Genomic DNA, 18,436 nt, shown 5'->3' with positions numbered 1-18,436 from the left:
TCAGGAGGTAGGCCAGGCTGAGGGGCTTCTCAGGTAACTGTTCTTCCCTCTCTTCCCAAGGTAGTTAGGGCCTCTCCTTCTGTTGCCAAAGCTTCTTTTAGAGGTAGGCCAAGTTCAGCTTCTGTGGGGCTTCTCCTAGCATTTCGGGCTCTGTGCCTAAGAAACATATGCTTAAAATGGCAGAAGATTTGATTACTCTGATTAGAGGTTCTATGCCCCGCCTGATAAGAGGCCTAGGGTGGAACAGGAGTTTGATAGTTTTGAACAGTGTTCACAGGCTTCAGAGTCTTCTGTGGAAGACTTGCAAGAGTTTCCTGCTTATTCTGATTCTGATGTGGATGATTCCACTCCTACAGCTTCTCCTCCTGAGGATTTTTCATTTTCAGAGACTCTTCACTCCATGAAGGAGCACTTTAAATGGGAAGGCCAGGATTACTCTGATTCCAGGAAAAGGCTTAGGGAATTCTTGTTTTTACCCCAGCATAGGCCCTTAGCTATTCCTCCTGTGTTGAATGTGGTGGAGGATGTTTTGCAGAGGCTTCCTGAACCCTGACTCCTTGCCTCCTGCTCCTGTTAAGCCTGATAGGTATTATAGGGTGCCCAAGCTCATAAGTATTTGTTTAAGAGTCCCAGGCGGACCCAGAAACTGTTTCTCAGGGGCCTAAAGGTGTTAAAGCTTCTGTGGTTAAAAATCCTGTACCCTCTGATAAAGAGGCAAGGGCTTTGGATAGGTGGGGTAAGAAAGTGTATACTTCTTCCACTCTAGCCATGAGGCGTTGAATTGTCAGTTTCATATGCTGAAATATCAGAATTATCTCCTTTCACAATTGAAATCTAAGGTGGATGCTTTGGCGGAAGGTATTGAGTGTAAAGAATTGCTGGATTTGGTTCATGTGTCTGAACAAGTGGGTAAGCATTCTTTGCAGTGTGGTTTTGATGCTGTTCAGGCCTCCTCGAGGGTGGCTGCTACTAGTTCTGTTCTTCAGACATGCCTGGTTGAAGGATCAGAATTTAGCTGAGCATGTTAAGACCAGGATTTTGGATGCTCCTTTACAGTCTGATGTGTTGTTTGGACCGCCTGTGGAAGCAGTTTTAAAGAAAATGGAGGACAAAGCTAAGTCTATGCAGACTGTTAAAGATTTTTGCAGGTGCAGCCTCCAAGTTTAGTAGAAATTGGCCTGCTAAGGGGTGGACATATCCTGCTTATGGTTCCCAGTCTAGGGGTAGGTCTAGACGTGGCAGGGGCAGGGCTCGGCCTAGATCAGACAGTTCACCTGCTCAGACTTCTGGTGAGGGCAGGGGTCAGTCCTTTCGTAAGCAGAACCAATGACCTGCCTTTTCAGCTGCCAGTGGACTCCTGGCAGCTCCTTTGGGAGGAAGATTGTCTCTTTTCAAAGAAAATTGGGATTTAATCACTCAAGACAGATGGGTGCTGGATATCATTCATCACGGTTACAGATTTTATTTCCACACAATGCCCCTTTCAAAGGCATGCCAGATGTTCCTCCTCCACAAAGAATAGAGGCTCACAAGCAAGTTTCTCAGTTACTCCAGATAGGGGCCATTCAGCCAGTCCCTGTATCAGAAAGGGCTGATTTTATTCTCGCCTGTTCCTAGTACCAAAGAAGGGGAACACGTGGAGACCAATTTTGGATTTATCTATCCTCAACACTTATCTGGACATTCCCAAGTTCAAGATGTTGACGTTACAGCAACTGTTACCTCTGCTGGGCAAGGATCACTGGATGGTAACTTTGGATCTCAAGGAAGCCTACCTTCATGTGCCTATAAGGCTAAGTTGCAGGAAGTATCTAACTGGAGATTTTCATTATCAGTTCTCTGCATTGCCCTTTGGCTTATCTACTGCCCAGAGTATTCACAAAGGTTCTGGCTCCAGTGATAGCTTACTTCAGGCTTCAAGGCATTCAAATCTATCCTTACTTGGACGACTGCCTGATTCTGGCTCAAGAAAAGGAAGACCTTCTACAGCATCTGGAATATGTCATAGCAGTGCTAAGATGCCTAGGGTATTCTGAAATAAAGTCCAGTCTAGTACCCTCTCAAGACATGTGCTTTCTGGGTGTGAGACTGAATACAGCAGCCCAGATGGCCTTTTAACCCCGGACAAACAAAAGAGTCTGTCACTTTACTTCCATCAACTATCTCATCAGTCCGTGCTGACTGCAAGGACAGTCCTTCAAGCATTAGGGTTCATGGCATCTTGTATTCTGGTGCTTCCCAATGCCAAACTGCATATGAGGAAGCTGCAATGGTATCTCAAAAATGTATGGACACAGCACTGCCAAGATTTCGACACTGTCATTCATATAATACCTTGCCTTCAAAAGGAATTCTTGTGGTGGGCTCAGGAATGTCACCTAAACAAGGCCAGAGTCAGATTTTAACGACAGATGCCTCGGACACTGCTTGGGAGCTCATCTAAATGGAAAGTGGATACAAGACAAGTGGCCTGCCAGACTACAGCATCTACATATCAACATGAAGGAGATGTTAGCAGTCCAGTTTGCATTGATGGTTACTTCTTCCAGGGCAGGTGTTGATTCTAACAGACAACACAACTGTCATGTGGTACATCAACAAGCAAGGGGGAACACATTCTTATCCTCTATGCAGGCAAGCAATGATTTTATGGGAGACTGCGTTAAGCCTGCAACTGACTCTTCAGGCAAGGTTTCTGCCAGGAGCACAGAACTCCTAGCAGATGTATTAAGCAGACAAATCATGGATCGTGGAAACTGGATCTTCATGTATTTCAGAAATTGACAGTGTCATGGGGAACTCCAGACATAGATCTGTTCGCTTCTCCACTAAACCACCAGCTGCCAAAGTATTGCACAAAGGGGTTTCATCACACAGCTTGGAAAGTGGATGCTCTGTCTTTCAGTTGGAAAAACCTTCATGTCTATGCCTTTCCACCTCTGCCTCTTCTTCCAAAGGTATTATTAAAGGTCAGACAAGACAGGCCAAGGATGATTTTGATAGCTCCAGATTGGCCTCGCAACACTGGTACCCACTTCTAAGGAGTCTTGTAAAGAAGCCTCCATGGCCTTTACCTCTGATTCCTCATCTGTTATCTCAGAAGGACGGTCATCTGCTCAATGTCAAGCTTCAATCTCTTCATCTCACAGCTTGGCATATTCTGTGTTGAAGCACAGCAGGTCTCAGCTTCCTCAACAAGTTTTAAAAGTGATTATGGAAGCTAGAAGGCCTAGTACTAGGAGAGAAAAAATGGAAGAGATTTTTATTTTGGAGTACAGCAAAGAATTTGGAGATTTCAGAGCCTAATTTGAGTGTGGCTCTTCAATATCTTACTGAGTTATTGGACAAAGGTTTGTCTTTCTCTTCCATAAAGATTCATGCTGCAGCAATTTCAGCTCACTATGATTGTGACCCACCTTTGTTTTCGCATCCTTTGTTCAAGCAGTTTCTTAGAGGGGCAAAGAATATAAGACCCCGTGAGAGCTCCTACTCCTGCTTGGGATCTCAATTTTGTGTTGGAAAAACTTACTCTACAACCTTTTGAGGCAGCTACTGCTGAATTGAAATATTTGTCATGGAAGACTGCTTTTCTGTTGGCTATTACTTCTGCAAGAAGGGTGTCTGAGTTGCAGGCCCTTATGGCAGTAGAGCCCTTTTGATTTTCCATAAGGACAGGGTATCATAATCCTTCCTTTATGCCTAAGGTGGTTTCTAGTGTGGCTTTAAACCAAACTATTCATTTGCCTACGTTTTTTGCAGATCCTCAAAATAAAGGGGAAAAGATTTTGCACACTTTGGATGTACACAGGCAATTGCGTTATTATTTGAGCAGGACTAAAGATTTTAGGCAGTCTCAGCAGTTACTTGTTTCTTTTGCTTTAAGTTCACAGGGTAAACCTGTGTCAAAACAAACTATTTCTAGGTGGATTGGCTTTTGCATTGCATTTTGTTATTCCCATCATGGCAAAGAGGTTCCAGCTGGGATTAGGCCTCATTCCACTAGGGCTACTGCCACTTCAACAGCATTTCTAAGGGGTGGCAACTAAGGATATTCTGGAAGCAGCTACTTGGAGTTCAGTGCATACTTTCTCTAGGCATTATCACCTGCCTATATACTCTAAGTCTAGAGCTGGTTTTGCCACAGCTGTTTTACAAGGCATGTTGTCAGCTCCTGCTACTTTATAATTTGCCAGCCTCCCTTACCTCTGCTTTGGGATTCTACAATAGTCAGGACTGCAGCAAGGACCATAAATGTAGATGTTCGAGGATTCCTTGCTGCAGTCCACTTACCCTCCTTCCCCTCTGTGTTTCAGGGTGGTTGTGTAGGTGCCTTTACATGCTTATATTTTTATATATATTACTGTATATATTGTACATGTTTATTGGTGCAGGTTGTTTTGGGACTTGTCTTTTGGGTCTTCTGACATCTGGGGCAAGAAAGGTCATGCGCATTGGACGTATGACGACCTGGCGTCCCAGCATGACCCACGCCAGCCTTAAATTCTGGTATTCGGGCCGACTGGGACGCGGACTATACCCAATAGTCAGGACTGCAGCAAGGGAATCCTCGAACATCTACATTTATGGTAGGTACAAAACTGTACTTTCTGGCTGCTGGGGTTAAGAATGGTTTAATCCTATAAAGGGAACAGAGTTTTTTATTAACTGATTTAATGGTATTGTTAATGTGAATATCAAAGGTGAGGTTATCATCAATTGTGACTCCTAATAGTTTGGTGGAAGAGTCGGGGGATATAATGGTACCATTATTGGACTGGATGGAGAAATGTAAGGGGGGGGACTTGATATTAGTGGTGAACAGTAGAAGCTTGGTCTTTTTGGCATTCAGGAGAAGACACCGTTTCAAGAACCAAGTCTCTACTGTACTGAAGGCTGTCTGAGTTAAAGATTGGAGTTCGGATATAGAGTTGGCAGAGCATATGATTGTAGAGTCATATTGTATACAGGTGGCTTGAGGAATTATAGTTTGGAGGTCATTTATGAATAAGGAGAAAAGGAGAGGACCAAGAATAGAGCCTTGAGGGACTCCCAGGGAAATAGGTAGGTGAGATGAAAGCTGATTCTCCCAAAGAACTGCTTGCTGTCTATTATTAAGGTAAGACCTGAACCAGAGAATTGCTTTATTATTAATAGAGAGGGATGACAGAGTGTTCAGGAGTAAGGAGTGGTTTAACCATATCAAAGGCTTTAGAGAGGTCAATGAAGAGTGCTGATGAAAGGGTTGTATTATTACGATTGGTATTGATAGTACTGGTGAAGGATAGGAGAGCTGAGGTGGTGCTATGAAAAGGCCTGAAACCATGCTGACAGTTTGCAAGAATGTTATATTGAATTAAGTAGTCCATTAGCTGAAGGTGAATACATTTTTCCATAATCTTGGTCAAAGGTGAGAGGAGAGCTATAGGCCTGTAGTTACAATAGTCAGCAGAGTTGCCTCCTTTATGTAATGGAATAATGTGGGATATTTTCCAGAGATTTGGAATGGTACCTTCAATTATGGTACAGTTTATCAGAATAGATATAGGATAAGCTACTACTTTAGCAGATAGTTGTAGATATTCAGATAGTAAGTCATCGGCAGAGGGGGTACAAGGCTTAAGTTTGTGGATTAGTTTTTGGATGCATAAGGTAGCTATAGGTTGGAGTTGGAAAGTTGGCAGAGAATCAGGTGGGGAGTTGGGTAGATCAGAGTTGTCTGAGGCTAGTTGAGAAGCAAGTGTTTGTATGGTGTTAGTGAAGAAGGTATAAAAGGCATTGGCAGGGCATTGGCAGTTTGATGGGAGGTATTGTTTTCAGACCCTAGAGGAGAAGGAGTGCTAGAGTGGCCAGGACGAAGGAGGTTATTTAAGCCTGCCCAGAATTTGTGTGGGTTATTGTGGTGAGTTTGTTGTAGATTACAACAGTATTTTTTTTTTGTCAGAGAGGATAGCTTTTTTGTAGCAATTCTCAGCTGTCTAAATGTTAGTTGTTCTGAGGGATTTCTGGTTGCTCTCCACTTAGCCCACAATTTATTTCTAAGTAAAATCTTTTGCCTGGTCTCCGAAAGTCAGGGGGCAGTTTTGGATTTTATTCTAATAGATCGTTTAGGTGCATGCCTATCAAGGATAGTTAAGAATTTGTTATTGAAATATATAACTCCTCTAGAGGGAGAATTTTTCCAGTTACAAGCACTAAGTTCCATTCGGAATAATGCTGGGTTAAAGTTTTTCTTGGATCTAGAGATGATACAGTTGGGGGTGTTATTGGTGTCATTCTTATGTCTTATGATGTAAGCATGTGGTCACTTACATCATCTTCCTACTTTATAAGTGTGTTCTTGTTTATTGATTAGTATCCAGTCTAGGGGATCGCTTTTATTGTTGGGTTTGTTAATTCTAGTTGTGGTGTTGATAGTTTGGTGAAAACCATGCAAGTTGATATGGGAGGAAGGCTTGTCTGTATTGATACTATTCCAGTCAGAATTGAAATTGCCTAGAATAATAGTTTCTTGTGGGAAAGTAGCAGATATCCAGGTGGTAATGTTATTACCTAGGGTAGGTAGATACAGATTATATATAATGCTTTGCTGAGGTTAAGTTGAAATTTGGTGATTAAAATTTCAAATTTACTATCTTGAGTATAGAGGAGATGTGTAGCTCATTTCTGTACAGTAGGGCTACTCCTCCCATATTCCAACAATTTCTCTTGAGAAGGGAATTCCGAAGATCCCGAGGTACCTGTGTCTGAAAGAGTCAATACCATCCAGATATGCCCCCCAGTTGACCATGCACTCTGGAGTCACCCAAGCCCGTGACATCCAGTGTGGACTGACTTGCTGCACTAACCTCGATGGTTGTCAAAACCATTTTTTGTTTTCTTTTGAACGTCTTTGAACAGGTCTTAAAAAAGCTAGCTCAAAAAAGGGCATCACCCCAGCAGGAGCTATATCCTTGAAGCAGGACAGCCAAAGTCTCATCATCAGGCCTCTGTCCACAGCATTAGCATAATATGAATTAGAGCTACAAGGGAGTCCACCTTGAAAGCTGCTATGTGGGACTTTCCCATGGATTCTATGGGTTCAACTTCAGGAAAATCTGTTAGCCTTTGTTTATTTTGTTTGTCCACTTTTATTAAGCATCTGTTGGGTTGTTTGTTTCTGATAACTTGTTGCAGTTAAACTCTTTTCTTTAAAAGAAAAACTTTCATTTAAAGGCTCACTGCTTTTTTTCTGCTGTGAACACATCTGCAGTTTGTTTCCGTCCGTCCCCCCCCCCTGGTACAGTGTTTTTTATAGTTGGGCTTGCTTTGCAGTTGCCGCTAGTGTAAAATTTGATCTGGGACCCTCCTCCAATCAGCTTAGTTTCTGCTACTCTGTCGATTTCCTTGGTGGTCTAATATGAAGGCCGGTTTGCAAGAAAAGCTTAACTTCAAGCCTGGAAGCTAATGGGCGAGACATAGGTAGACATGCTGAGATAGCGTAAAGATCAGCTTTTACTGAAGAGTATGACAGTCCAATCTTCAATAATTCACACAGATAGGACAGAAAAACAGGAACATCAACCAGTAGTGGTTGGAAATCTTTTGAAAGACACCAAATGGAAAACCTTTTCCATTTGGAAATAGAAGATTTCCTAGTATTGGGCTTTCTGGCCTCCTGCATAACTTGCAGCATTTCCTCAGAGAAAAGGTGCTTGAAAGGAATCAGAACCCTGTCACCCACAGGGTCAGTTGTAGAGTTGACATCTGTGGGTTTATTAGAGATCCCTTGAACTGTGTGAGTTGGTCCATTGTGTGGGATAACTTGTGATGATTGCTCTTCGCTAAATGCAGAAGAAGGGGGAACCAGTGCTGCCTTGGCCAAAAGGAGTCATCAGCATGTATGTTGGTACTCCTGTTGAATCTTCAACAGGACCTTTTGGAGAAGTGGGAAGGGGGGGGGGGTGCATATAGAAACATCCCCTTCCAGGAGGAGGACAGGATGTCCACCTTCCATGCCAAAGGATCAGGGACTCTGGCACAAAACTTGGGAGGTCTATTCATGGGAGAGGTGAAGAAATCTACTTGAGGTGTACCCCACCGATGGACCATGTCCAGAAATTCATCCCTGTGTAACATCCATTCATGGGCTGAGTCCTGGACCTGCTCAGTATGTCTACCACAACATTTTGAGTTGAAGGAATGTAAACCGCCTGGAGTGCGAGCTGACTCTGGGAGGCTAACTCCCAGGCTTGGAGAGCCAGTCTGCACAGGAAGTAAGATTTGGTCCCTCCCTGCTTGCTGACATATCAGAGGACTGTGGTGTTGTCTGTAAACCATTTTCGGGCACGTGCGAGAAGAAAGGATTTGAAGATTTGTAGACCAAAAACCAGGGCTCTAATCTCCATTATGTTGATGTGTTCCCTCTTCTGAGAGGGGGACCACACATCTCTGACCCTCCATGAGGCCAGGGCTGCTCCCCAACCAAAGTCTGAAGCATCCGTGTACAGCTCCTGAGTGGGAAGAGGTGGCTGCAAGGGTAAGCCTGGATTCTTTGTAACCTGCTGTATCCACCAGTTTAGTTCATTTTGGGGTATTACAAACTCCAGTGGATGGGAGTGTTGTCCCCAAACTGTTCTCGGGAACCACTGGAATTTCCTTATGTGTAATCTGGCTAGTAGTTGCATGGGAATAGTGGATGCCTTGAACCCCAAAAGATGAAGAAACTCCCTGGCAGTCAGGGATTGAAGGGCGAAGTGGGGCCTGGAAGTAAGGATGTGAGGGACAGGTCCTTTTCTTGTGGTAAGGAAGCCAGCATCCTGTCTGCCTGGATCCTGTATCTTAGGAAAATGTGGTCCTTGAGAAGGAACTAGGGTAGATTTTTGGTAGTTGATAATGAATCCTAGACCCTCCAGCAGTGACACTGTGAAGAGAAGATTCTCCTAAAGGGTGTGTGGTGTCTTGAGTCTGGAGAAGCAGATCATTTGGGTATGGGAAAATGTGTATGCCCTATAGCCTGCAAAAGGTTGCGACAGGAGCTAAGCATTTGCTGAAGACCCTTGGGGCTGTAGACAATCCAAAAGGCAAGGCACAGAATTGAAAATGTGAGGAAGCAATAGCAAAGCAAAGATGCTTCTTGAACTGAGGATGGACAGGAATATGAAGATAAGCATCCTTGATGTCCAGGGACACCATAAAGACCTGAGGAAGGATGAGGGGAAGAAGAATGGGCAGGGTTAACATGTGAAAAGTGGGAACCTTCAGGAAAGTATTTAGATGGCACAAGTCTAGGATGGGTCTCCAAGGACATCCTTCCCGGGGACCAGGAACATTCTGGAGTAGAGCCCTTTTCCTACTTGAGATGGTGGTACCTTCTAAATGGTGCCCTTAGAGAGATGACTGGAAATGACTTGGGGAAAAGAGTTCCAGCTGTTCTCTTGAAGGTTGTGGAATATCCCTGAAGGAAGGAGGTGATGTTTTTCGTGTTTCACTGTTGCAGTCATCACACTTGGGTTATCCTGCCAGGGGTTGCCCTCATTTGGCCCGAATACCAGAGACTTAGTATTTCTGCATCGGTTGCTGTCGATCCAGGACTGATGTCAGGTCGTCAGCGGTATAAAAACAGGCAGCTGACGGCATTACATCAGTCTTTCTTGCCAAGGACCCCGAAGCAGAAGCAGTTCACATGAGTGCTAGTCTGCTGCTACCTGAGTTTTCGTTTCCGAAATTGAAGTCTTCTAAAGCTAAGTACCCAGTTTGGGGTGCTTTTTTCTTGCTCTAACTGATGTCAGAAAAAGTTAACAATTGTCTTGCCTGTCAGAAAAAGTTAACAATTGTCTCGCCTGTGGAAAGCAAATACCACACTGAGATTTCCATTCTTACTGCATCACCTGTTTAGGCCCAGACCACGATGTTCCTCTCTGCTGGTTTTGTGCTTTGTTCAACGCCAGAACTATACGTCATTGGGCCCTTATTGTAGCTAAATACTTTCGATCTCTATCTCCGTATTCCGAAATGGCTTTGGTAAGTCATCTGACTACCGATCTTCCAAAAAAACTTAAAAGATAAAGACAGAGACAGACTGCACAGGTCCAAAACTGCAGATGGCGCTTGCGTTAAGCTAGTTGTCAGTTCACCGGTACTCAGTGAGGTGCTTTCGCAGCCCCTGATGCCTGCTTCTGTGGATTCGCAGGAGTCTGTATTATATTTTTGAAGTTTCAAACATCGAACCATATGGTCGACACCATATGAGCGATGTTTGAAATTTTGAAAATATAACAAAAAAAAATAAGTAAACTATACTTGCCTAAATGTTGTAGCAGGGGGGCAAGCACCTCTGCACCCCCATGTTGGGGGCTGCACCCCCACACCCCCGCCACTTAAATATTCCTACTCCGAAATCGCACTGCATTGAAGTAAAGGGAAAATATTCCCTACAGCGATTTCCGTATTAAGCGCGTGACGTTTCAACCAATCGGGTTTGCTCAGTATGTGTTCGCAGTTCACAATTTTCGATCACGCGATAGGAATCCAATTCGCAGGCCGCTACCATGACCCGTTCAGAGTCCTGTATGCTGCGAGACTCTTCTTTGACTATGCAAACTACGGATATCTCTATCTTGGATGAGTCTAGAGCCACTGTGTAGGCACCAGCTTCTGAGGAAGTTCTTTGCACTACCGATATTCAGCACAAACTGTCGACTACTTTCACATCTTCAGTTCTTTCTAAAACTACCGAGTTACTAAGACCCAGTGTACAAACAACGCCTAAAAGTCCGATGACCCAACCTCAAGCGCCCACTTCCTTGCCTCAATCTCAGATGCTTAAAATGGCGGAAGACCTTATCATGCTGATTAGGGAAAGCCAGCCTACCCCTGCTAAAAGGAAAAGAGACAGTCCACACAGCCTATCTGGGCCTCACCAAGGCCTTTGACACCATCCCTCACACTGGAATCATAGATTAACTTACTGAGCTGGGCATTAATCCCTAAGTCACTCGATGGGTTGCCAACTGGCTTACTGACGGAACCCAGACTGAAAAAGTAGCTGACTCCAAATCCAGCTCCAGACAACTGACAAGTGGAGTACCTCAGGGTTCAGTCCTGGGACCACTCTTGTTTGGCATCTACTTCTCTGAAGTACAGGCCAATACTAAGGGACTCTGGCTAACACAGTTCGCAGATGACTGCAAACTGGGAGCCATTATTGAGTCTCCAAATGATGTGGATACTCTACAAAAGGGCCTTACAGAAACAGATGCTTGGTGCCAGAGCCATGGGCTCAAGCTCAATGCCAATGTATAGTTATCCCCTCTGGGAAAAAGCATGTACCCGTGAATTACCACATAGGTGGCAGTACACTAAACACCGAAAGTGTGATGAGAGACTTGGGGACACAGGTGGACAGTGGTCTCACCTTCGATAACCACATTGCCACAACAGTCAGGAAATCCTATGTGGCACACCTCATCACTAAGGGCTTTTCATCCAGACAAAAGGAGGTCATTGTCCCACTATACTCATCCATCATTAGACCCGTTATAGAATACAGTGCCCCATTTAGTATGTACCTCTCAAGACACCTGCAATAACTGGAAAGGCCGCAGAAATACCTCACTAAAAGAATCACAGGCCTAAAGCAGATGCCCTATGCTGACCGCCTTAAAAAACTCTGTCGCATATTGTCTACTCAAAGGCCATCTCTACTTAACATACAAGGCCATGTCAAACCCAGAGCTGTTGGACATGCTACACTTAAAGAAATCACAATCCCACAGAGCCACACGTTCCAGGGATCTAAATCTTGTCATCACAATAAACAAAACATGCTGGAGGGATAGGCTCTGGAATAGACTGCCCTTACATGTCAAGCAGAGCTTCTCTTTGGCCCTCTTCAGAAGGAACCTTGACAATTGGATGGGAGAAAGGAAATTCACCCCGGGGATCACGTTAGTCGCCCTGCTAGACAGGGGTCCAGGAAATAGTGTGGGAAGAATTAGCCAGGGAATTGTTATGGCTAGGCTTGTATAGGTCCTAGGGCCAATAGCCTAGTACCAACCTATGAACGTATTCCCAGCAGGTTTATCTTGCCAAGAGTCTGACGACTGTGAGATTGCTGATTATGAAGACATGCTCTTATCTGCTTATAAAGGATTCAGATACAGAGGAATCCATTCATTCTGTCTCTCCTCCAGAAGATTTTTCTTTTGGTGAAACCCTTGGGAATGCCAGGGTTATCCTCAGTCCAAAAAGAGACCCAGGGAATTGCTAGATTTACCACAGCACAGACCCTTATCTATTCCTCCTGTTCTGGATATTGTGGATGATGATTTTATGGAATCCAGTCTAACTCTTGATACTCTACCTCCTGCTCCCAAGAAACATGTCAGGTACTACAGAGTCCCTGACGCTCACAAATTTCTTAAAAAAAAAATCCTACTGCTGACCCAAAGATCATTTCCCAAGGACCTAAGGGAATAAAAGCAACTCAGCTAAGAATCTCTCCCCTTCGGATAGGGATTTCCCGAGCTTTAGACAGATGGGGTAAAACTCTTGCCATTAAGAGCATTTAATTGTCAGTTCCACATGCTGAAATACCAGCAACATACAATGGAACTTATTAAACAAAAGTTATCTACCTTCGCTGACAGGAAATGGGAGCTTATCCATTCTGCAAGCCAAATTAGTAAGCAATACCCTGCAATGCGAGTTTGATGCCCTAGAAGCATCTTGCAGGGGAGCAGTCACAGGTTCTGTACTTAGAAGGCATTCTTGGCTTAAGGAACAGACATTGCCAGACCATGTCAAATCAAAATTATTGGATGCACCCCTGAGCAAAGACTATCTGTTTGGCACCAACGCAGAAGAGGCTCTAAAAAGATGAAAGAAAAAGCTAAATCTATGCAGACAGTTAAAGACTTTTTGCAAGGCCAGCCTCCAAGATTCAGTAGGGATTGCCCCTCAAAACATTGGTCCTTTCCAGCCCTCTCAAGGCCACCTCAGACTAGACCTATGGGAAGCAACCTTCCCAGACAGCAGTCTCAGGGTATGCAGAGATCTAGGCAATGGAGTACCTCCACTTCTAAAACAGGGAATGCTAAGCCACCCCTTTATGGAAAGACTTCGCAATGACTTTTCAACTCCAGCTCTTACCTCTGCCCACCTGCTTGTGCCCCTAGGAGGAAGACTTGTCTTCCATGGAAAAAACCGGGCCTCCATCACCAACGATCAATGGGTCATCAACATAGTGTTCCAGAGGTACAAATTTTATTTCCACACACTGCCAACCCCAAAAGGGTTCCCAGATCTTTTTCCAAACCAGTGGGCAGAGGCACAAAACCAAGTTCATTCCCTGCTGTCCATGAGGGCAATTCAACCTGTACCTGCAGACCAGCTAGGCCAAGGTTTCCATTCCAGACTTTTCCTGGTACCCAGAAAAGAAGGCACCTGTTGCCCAATCCTAGATCTATCCATTCTAAACACCTTCCTGGTGGTACCAAAATTCAAAATGCTCACCCTCCAGCAGCTTCTACATTTGCTATCCAAAGATGCCTGATTAACCACTCTAGACCTAAGAGGCCTATCTGCGCATCCCAATCAGAGACTCTTGCAGGAAATATCTACGTTTCAGGGCAGGATCTATGCATTATCAGTTCTCTGCACTTCCCTTTGGCTTATCCACTGCTCCCAGAGTTTTCACAAAATGCCTGGCTCCAGCCATTTCTTTTTGCAGACAAAGAAATATTCATATTTACCCTTACATGGATGACTGCCTGATTCAGGCAGACAGGAAAAACTGTTACAGCACCTGACATTTGTAAAAGACCTACTGACCTCACTGGGGTACACCATAAATAAAAAGAAATCCAAACTAGTCCACAGTCAGAAAATTGTATTCCTGGGAGGAATTGTATTCCTGGGAGGAAGCCTGGAAACAGAATCCCAGATTGCATTCCTTACTCCAGAAAAACAAGCCTATCTGACAGGCTACTTCTCTCAGCGGGCCACCAGAACCCAGTTATCTGCAAGGAAAATCCTGCAAACTCTAGGGTTCATGGCCTCCTGCATTCTACTAATTCCATATGCCAGACTGCATATGAGGAAACTTCAGTGGTACTTAAAAAGCCTTTGATGTCAACATTCTCAGGACCTGGAAACTATTATACCTATGATACCTTGTCTAAGGAAAGATTTTCTTTGGTGGGCAGCAATATGCAACCACAACAAGCGACTTCCCTTTTCACAACCCCATGCCACCCAGACCCTATCTATAGATGCATCAGATTATGCCTGGGGTGTACACCTGGATGGCAGGTGCATTCAGGGCCACTGGAGCCCAAATCAAATTCATCTGCACATCAACCAAAAAGAGATGCTAGCTGTTCAGCATGCTTTGACAGCTTTCAGACCCCCTACTCTCTCCGGGGCCTCTACTAATCAAAACAGACAACACCACAGTGATGTGGTACATCCACAAGCAGGGAGGAACCCACTATGCAGGCTAGCCATGACCCTTTGGCGCACGGTTTCAGCCATGCAGCACAATTCCTGCCAGGCAACCCAAACTCTTTGGCAAACAACTTAAGCAGAAATCTCTTAGACCCACACAAGTGGCAATTAAACCACAGCACCTTCAGCCATGTAACCCAGAAATGGGGTACCCCGAAGGTGGACCTATTTGCTTCCCACAACAACCACCAGCTTAACAAATTCTGCACCAGGAAACCTTACAGCAAGGCCTGGAAAGTGGATGCCCTATCCTTCCATTGGGTAAACCTCTCGATCTATGCATTTCCCTTTCTACCTCTTCTTACAAGGGCGTTACTCAAAATAAGGGAGGAAAGACCAAGGGCATTCCTGATTGCCCCAGACTGGCCATGCAAACACTGGTACCCACTATTGAGCAGCCTGTCACCGTTGCCTCCATGGCACCTTCCTCAGGTTCCAACTCTCCTGACTCAGCAGAAGGGAGAGTTCTTTCATCCACAATTGCAGACCCTGAACCTGGCAGGCTTCTTTATTCCTTGAACCCTCCTCCAGTGGCCAGCCTAAGCAAGCAAGTCCTGGACGTTATACGTGAAACCAGATGACCCAGCAATAGAAAATCCTGTGCTGACAAGTGGAAAAGGTATTGCTCCTGGATCCAGGATAAAGGAGCTGAACCAGCACAGCCCTCCTTACCTCTCATCCTGGATTACCTAGCAGACCTGCTTCACAGGTGCCTATCCTTCTCTTTTATTAAAATCCATGCCTCTGCCATCTCTGTTCATTACAGCACAGAGCCACCTTTATTTTCACACCCCCTCATCAAGCAGTTCCTTAGAGGAGCTAGCAACTTCAGGCCATCCAGAAGAGCCCCTACCCCTGCTTGGGACCTTAACGTTGTGTTGGAAAAGCTCACGCTACCCCCCCCCCCCCCCTTGAGCCTGCAGCTTCAGCAGAGTTAAAATTCCTCTCTCTTGGAAAACAGCCTTGCTTCTGGCCATCACTTCAGCTAGAAGAGTGTCTGAGTTACAAGCACTCACGGCTGTGGATCCCTTCGTCATTTTCCATGCTGGCAGGGTCTCCCTCAGGAATAACCCAACTTTCATGCCTAAAGTAGTGTCCAATGTGGCTCTCAACCAATCTGTTCATTTGCCCACATTTTTGTGCACAGACAGCTCAGATTCTACCTGGGTAGGACTAAGTCCTTTAGGAAATCAGACCAGTTACTAGTCAGCTTTGCAGCAGGGGCAGAAAACAAGACCATATCAAAACAAACCATTTCCAAATGGATAGCACACTGCCCCTCTGCCCCTGCTGCAAAGCTGACTAGTAATTGGTCAGCAGGGGCAGAGGGCAAGGCCATATCAAAACAAACCATTTCCAAATGGATAGCACACTGTATCCATTTCTGTTACAAACACCACGGGAAACCACCCCCACAGGGAGTCAGAACACATTCCACTAGGGCAACTGCCACTTCTGCATCTTTTCTCAGAGGGATCCCTACCAGGGACATCCTGGAGGCTGCAACATGGAGTTCTGTTCACACCTTCACCAAGCATTATCACTTGCCTATCTTTTCCAAATCCACGGCAGGCTTTGCAACCGCAGTCCTGCAGGTCATTCTAGCCAGCCCCAACTCTTCTTGACTGCCTCCACCCGTGTCTTCAACTTTGGGAATCAACCCGTGTGTGATGACTGCAACAGTGAAACACAAAACATAAAACAGTTGTGTACACTTACCATAAATGTAGATGTTCGAGTGTATTCACTGTTGCAGTCCTGGTTTCCCCACCCTCCATCCCCCTTGTCTCTCTCTCTTCCTCACTCCTTACAGTGCTATTTGGTATTTACTTTCTACTGGTGGTGTTATTCCACCATAACCTAGCTCCCTATTTGGGGGCTCCTGACTTTTGGGGGAAGAAAAACTGATGTAATGGCATCGGCTGCCTGTTTTTATACTACTGACAACTTGACGTCAATCCTGGAGCGACAGCAACTGACGCAGAAATACTAAGTCTCTAGTATTCCGGCCAACTGAGGGCTAACCCTGGCAGGATACCCAAGTGTGATGACTGCAACAGTGAATACACTCAAACATCTACATTTATGGTAAGTGTACAAAAGTGTACTTTTCTCACACCATAAAGTATCCTCAAAGGATAATGGAGAGAACCCAAGTATCTTGAGTGATCTGTTTCCAAGAAGAGAGAGAGAAAGGGAAAGAGGAGTGAAGCTGCAAGGGTGCAGGTAGTCACAGACTACCTGGCTTCACCTGAAAGGGCTGCTTCTGAGCAACAGGAGTTGATGTGCAGGATTTGGAGGAAAATTGCTTCCTAGCATCTCTTTTACTCTTTGAAGACTGGGGTCTGGAAGACTTCCTGACAGATGTGATCTTAGTAGGGTAATTCCTTTGAAATCTTGGGACAGTGGACACAAAAATGTGTTTAAGGTCTTGCTCTTTGCTGTTTTCCTGTAATGCCTTGGAGTTCTGCAGCAGAGGTACCAAATAATGCCTTGTTGTCCAGGGGGCATCCACTAAAGGAGCTGCAGGAATTTCTGGCAAGTACTGGTTGTGTACTACATGTGACAACAATCTCCTGTATTCTCCATATGTCTGGGCTATGGGGTAGGGTTGCAAGACCGGAAGCCTTTTCTTACACAGACATCCAGGCCTAGCTAAAATTTGCAAAACAATACATCATGTCTCCCAAAAGCATGTGGGAAAGTGTGTTCTGGTCTGATGATACCAAGGTTGAACTTTTTGGCCACAATTCCAAAAGGTACGTTTGGTGCAAAAAACAACACTTCGCATCACCAAAATCACACCATCCCCACGGTGAGGCATGGTGGCGGCAGTATCATGCTGTAGGGTTGCTTTTCTTCAGCTGGAACAGGGGCTTTAGTCAAGGTGGAGAGAATTATGAACAGTTCCAAATACCAGTCACTTTTGGCCCAAAGCCTCCAGGTGTCTGCTAGAAAGCTGAAGATGAAGAGCAATTTCACCTTTCAACACGACAGTGACACCAAGCATACATCCAAATCAACAAAAGAATGGCTTCACCAGAAGAAAATTTAAGTTATGGAATGGCCCAGCCAGAGCCCAGACCTAAATCCAATAGAAAATCTGTGGGGTGGCCTGAAGAAGGCTGTACACAAGAGATGCCCTCGCAATCTGACAGATTTCGAGTGCTTTTGCAAAGGAAGAGTGGGCAAATATCGCCAAGTCAAGGTGCGCCATGCTAATAGACTCCTACCAAAGAAGACTGAATGGTGTAATTAAATCAAAAGGTGCTTCAACAAGTATTAGTTTAAGGGTGTGCACACATGCAACCAGCTTATTGTACATTTTTTTATATTTTTTTCCCCTAACAGATTTGTTTGTTTTTCAATGGAATTGTACAGGTTATAGGTCACATTAAAGGCGGGAAAAGTGTTGAAATGATTTATTGTGGTCTCATTTTTTTCATATCACAAAACCCTGTCATTTTAACAGGAGATGTGTAAACTTTTTGTATCCACTGTAACTGGTCATTTTTTTCTACTTGTAATCTGTCACTTGGTTTGCTTCCATATTGTAACTACTTGCTGCAGCTGCTTAAGTACAGTTCATCTCTGACTTCCCATTTGATTAACAGTAGTAGTTGCTCCTGCAAATGAAAATGAGCATATTTAACATTTCAGGCAAGATATTTCCAGTTTCTACACTCAAGAGTTGTCTTGCATTCCCACTTCACTACATCATCCCATGAAATTACAGATTCATTGTCTGGTTTTCTTTCTTTCTTAAGCCTCACTAAGATGGAATCATCCAGTCTACCTTCTGCCATTACCATAGCTTCCACAGTTTTATCAGCATTTTCATTTCATTCAGCAGCATTACTTCCCAAAATGCACTGGCCTCTACTAAATTAGTGTAGCATTAACCCCCCCCCCTCTTCAGCTTAGAGCAATAGGGAACTTTCCCTAATGCCAT

The 18,436-nt window shown here is 44.6% G+C and overlaps 1 protein-coding gene across 1 annotated transcript in view; it reads left to right on the top strand.

The window, feature by feature from the left end:
* Nucleotides 1–18,436, top strand: part of LOC122792263 (thyroid hormone receptor-associated protein 3-like) — a 1,630,997-nt gene that overhangs the window by 487,799 nt on the left and 1,124,762 nt on the right. The gene's annotated exons all lie outside the window — the stretch shown is intronic.

Source organism: Protopterus annectens, chromosome 1.part2 (genome assembly GCF_019279795.1).
Source record: "Protopterus annectens isolate FY-2018-M chromosome 1.part2, PAN1.0, whole genome shotgun sequence".
Classification (NCBI taxonomy): domain Eukaryota; kingdom Metazoa; phylum Chordata; order Ceratodontiformes; family Protopteridae; genus Protopterus; species Protopterus annectens.
The sequence above is the reverse complement of the archived record's forward strand: the minus strand, read 5'-3'. Positions and strand labels throughout refer to the sequence as shown.